Genomic DNA, 4,827 nt, shown 5'->3' on the forward strand with positions numbered 1-4,827 from the left:
ACTGGCAAGAAGCTGGAGTCTTCTGCTAGAGGAAGTGTTCTTAATCTGTGATGGTTTAAGGATGACCAACAACTCTGGAATGCTTAATGCAATTCCTGGAACTCTTCCAAAACTGGCAAGAAGCTGGAGTCTTCTGCTAGAGGAAGTGTTCTTAATCTGTGATGGTTTAAGGATGACCAACAACTCTGCGATTCCTGGAACTCTTCCAAAACTGGCAAGAAGCTGGAGTCTTCTGCTAGAGGAAGTGTTCCAGATTGCCAACTGAAGGCATGTTCAGGCATCTTTGTCTCTGGCTACAACTCTGAAACTGGTGTGGCAGGTTGTGGCTCAGGCTCGCTTGATGTGACTTTGAAGCTTGTAGATGACCATCATTTCTCCCCCTGTCAGGTACAAGGTGAGAAGATGGAGAAAACTCAACTGCAAGACTGTGCAATATTCTGGAACAAGTTCTAACATGTGTTTGGAATATCTTCTTGGCTGTTGATGCCCATTGCCAAGAAGCGATCCATCCAAGATGAATCTTTGTTCTTGAAGAACGTTTGTTTCTGAAGCATCTGTTTGAAGAATGACTGGTTTTATGACAGTGCTTACATGGATGAAGATCAAAACAGTGATCTTTCAGATGGCCAACTCGGTCACAGTGTTGGCATTTTATGATCTGTTGTTGTTGTTGTTGTTGTTGTTGTTGTTGTTGTTGTTGTAGAAGAGGGGCAGAGTCTGGAACAGCTGAAGCTGAACTGTCATGAGGAGCAGTTGAACTGTCATGAATGAATCCAGCACTCTGAAACTGAATGGGCTTGGCATAGTCTGGAATATGAAAGGACAAGTCCTTGTCATATCCAAGACCAGTTCTGTGCTTGTTGTGGACAAGTTGTTCCCAAGGTCTGATGATGGGCTTGGGAAGTGCAGACTGAGTTTCTGCATCTGCATGTACAACTGCTGCTTTATTTGAATGAACAGTAACATTATTGACTTGCTGTTTATGGGAGTCTGTTTCAATCCTCTGAACAGAAACAGGTTCAGAATGATGACTCCACTGCTGTAATTCTTCCTGCTGTAGCTTTGTTTCCAGCTGCAAAAACTCAATATTTTCCTGTGCATTTTGTAGACATGTCTGAATTTCTGAGAGAAAATCCTTACTGATTCTGACTGTCCCATCAACAGTGGAAAAGATTAGACTATTTAGTAACTGTAATGCATCATCAATTTGCTCCATTTAATGACAATGTTGCACAAATATCTCATACAATGCCAAATAACCGCAACTTTAAAGAATATAAATAGCCCCCAATGCTTATGAACTTTGAACTCTGTCATTCCAATTAATCCTCCAATTGATGAGGATGCCCTTTTAACAGCTCAGACCACATTAATAGAAATGTCTCAGTTCTTTGATGGAATGGATGAGGATGGAAATATTCGAAATACAAATGGACATGACATAGATGGAGATGCTGGTTATTTTGAAAAATAATGCAACGTGGCACCTTCTAGTAATGGCAAACAGCAATGCTATAAGGGAAGGTGCAATCAGTGGTAAACAAGGAACCCCAGATTAGATTGCGCATCTTTTGAGCATTATATACGTTATAGAATTCATCGAGCCCTGAGTGGATGTATACGGCATTGATCTCAAAAATCCTGGCACAGTGAAGTCAGGTATATATATATATATATATACGCGGTTCTCTCAATGTTTATGGGACTATACTATTTTTGAAGTTCATCAACCATATGACCAATCTCGATCACTGAATTATGCTAACAACCTGCTATAGGAACTTTCCATTTGATGCAATTAGAAATGCATATCATGGCAAACTTTTCATAGAGAATCAGGGAAAATTTTAAGAACCCCCCCTAAATTTATAAATATAATAAATGGGCGAATCTCCATGGTATATAGGAAAAATAGAAGGCGATTTTATCAATAATATAATATGTATATATAATTTTTTGGCGAATCTCTCACCAGGCATGGTGAATATTTTACTCAATTATAAAATCTTGTAAGATCTTGGCGAGTCTTTCACTAAATAATAAAACTTTGTAAAGTCCTAGTGAATCTTAGCATAGGCTACATGCTGGTTTAATTCCCCCATTTAAATAGGCTACATTCCAATTGAATACCATGGGTCAATACCATGTGCCATTTTGGTGAATACCATGGGTCAATACCATGTGCCATTTTTATTTTTATTAATTCTAATATTAGGGTTAATAATGGTTTTTTGCATTGGTATTAATAACAATCTAGTCCATGGTATTTGTCCCATAGTATTTTGGCCATAGGTTTGACCTAAATATAACCCATTTTTTGAGTGTTCGTAAATATAAGGTGACTTATGGAGTAAATATAAAAAAATGTTTTATTTGTTTACCATACCTCTCGTTCATTTATATTTTTATTCATTTACCATACCTCTTTTACAAATATGGTATTTGGCCCATAGGATTCACTTAAATAAAACCTCTTTCTTGAGCCTTCATAAATAGAATGAGGGTTATGGAGTAAATATAAAAAGAGGTTTTATTTATTTACGATACGTCTAGTTTATTTATATTTTTATTTATTTACCATACCTTTTGAGTAAGTATAAAAAGACGTTTTATTTATTTACCATAACTCCACTTTACTTATATTTTTATTTGTTTACACCCTTACATGTATATAAGTGACTTATGGAGTAAATATAAAAAATGTTTTATTTATTTACCATACCTCTCATTTATTTATATTTTTATTAATTTACCATACCTCTTTTATAAATATGGTATTTGGCCCATAGGATTCACTTAAATAAAACCTATTCTTGAAAATGGGCGAATGGATTCACTTAAATAAAACCTATTCTTGAAAATGGGCGAATGGAAGGTTGTAAGTCCTAATTTCAAGGGCTAAATTTACCTTTTTTACCCTCTCCCTTAAAATAAAGTGGGCTATTTGAGGTGATTTGTAAAAATGTACTATGATACAAAATATTCGCCCACTAAAAATTTAAAACCCCTTAATTTCGCCAAAGGGCGAACATTCCCCCCTAAAATTATCCTTGTATAGAATAGCTGGAAATTAATCAAATAATGCAAGAAATATTCTTGGTGTTGTCCTATTCGGATTTGTGAGAAGTCCGTGGCATTTTCGGGTAAATATGCGACACACAAGGCTTTCTGCTGCCAGATTATTTACAGTTATTGGTTGAGATCTGACTTGACATACATAGTATATTGATGATCCATGGCCGCACTTTTGATTTGTTCATTTGTTCATGTTTATATATACATAAACAATTACGTATTCCGCGTCATCCAACAGCTTTGATTCCCTGCTTTTCGTCCATATTAGGATTTTCGTTTTGACTTTGATATCAATAATGAAAGGTTCATGAATGTATTAATTAGGTTTGTAAACTCCCTGGAGATCGAGAATCGCACGGGAGAAAACGCTTCAGACAGATGCTACGTAAATTCCTTTACACTGGATTGTTGTGTTCTGTGCAAACACAAGCACTTTGCAAAGAGTATTCAGTGTTACATGACAAGACCTGATGCTGCTTTTTTTATGGCATTGCTTCAGAAGGAGCCTGCTTGACTGTAATTTTTCAGTTCTTTATTCCAGGAACTCGCCAGACAGACAATTCTACAAGCTTGCATTGCGGATTGCCTGTACTTGATCCAGGGTTAACATAAAAATTGAATAGTTTCCTTGTATTAGAAGATGATTACAGGATTGTGATTGGAGATGCGATGTCTATTTCTTCTAAACAAGATTTCATTTATTCGAAATTGTTTGTAACCAGAGGCGTGGCCTGCTTAGAATCTTTGATCCTCTTAAATGAATTTTCAGCGTACCATTATTCAATGTACACATGTAAAACGGTCTTCAAAATAGTTCAAGAACCAAAGCAAACATCATCGTTCAATATAGTGCAACATACATACCATAGAATACCAAACGGTCTTCACAGAGCATACACCTCCCAGTACCACAATCCGGCGGAATTGTTTATGTGCATTCAATGGCAGACAACATCGTATTCACCATAATATCGCATATATGCCACATTTTCACTGCAAATTCAACAAATATACACCGCATCTTTCAAAACTGGCAAGATTCATCAAACACGCTTCATCAAACAATGAACACGAGAAGCAGATTCATCAAATACGCTTCAGTATTGCAGATAGCACCTTCCTTCCTTTAAAATGTAGCTGCTCAGCTTCAGTGCCTTCTATTTTGCTGGCCTGGAAGAAGAGCAATGTCGATGACAATGGCAAAGAGAGACTATGACAACATCACAACAATGGCGGTGTATATACTGTTACTGGGATGTCTATGCGCAAGTGCGGAGGCTTCTACTCCCAGTGGAGGGATCCACGACATTCCGGGGTTTGAACACAAGAAAGAGATTCAAGACCTCGGACGCTTTGCTGTCGATGAATACAACAGGCAACAGAATGCCAGTATTTCGTTTTCCAAGGTGGTGAAAGCCCAGGAGCAGGTCGTCTCAGGCCTGCTGTACTACCTCAGAGTAGAGACAATGGACGGCGGCGAAACCAGGCTCTGTGCGGCCAAAATATGGGTGAAGCCATGGGAGAATTCTAGTAAAGAAACTTAAAGATTACAGAGGCAAAGACTTGGAAGTTATACAGAAGCTTGTGCTTTTGCTGGTGAACCTGTTGAGCAGAAGGATGGTGCATACAATATAAAAAACGCATCAACGCTCAGGTGCATTCAATATCAAAAAACACACATTCAGTAGCGCAGAGGCACGCAGTCTCAGGTGTAACCGAAACGCACATTCAGATTTCCAAAACGCATATTCA

At 37.7% G+C, this 4,827-nt stretch overlaps 1 pseudogene; it reads left to right on the plus strand.

Moving 5' to 3' along the window:
• The first annotated feature begins 4,259 nt into the window (after nt 1-4,259).
• Nucleotides 4,260-4,619, plus strand: LOC149260045 (cysteine proteinase inhibitor A pseudogene; annotated as a pseudogene).
• Nucleotides 4,620-4,827: the final 208 nt, after the last annotated feature.

The sequence above is a fragment of the Pinus tabuliformis genome, chromosome 6 (genome assembly GCF_031772625.1).
Source record: "Pinus tabuliformis cultivar Carrire ecotype Pingquan chromosome 6, CPIR1, whole genome shotgun sequence".
Lineage (NCBI taxonomy): Eukaryota > Viridiplantae > Streptophyta > Pinopsida > Pinales > Pinaceae > Pinus > Pinus tabuliformis.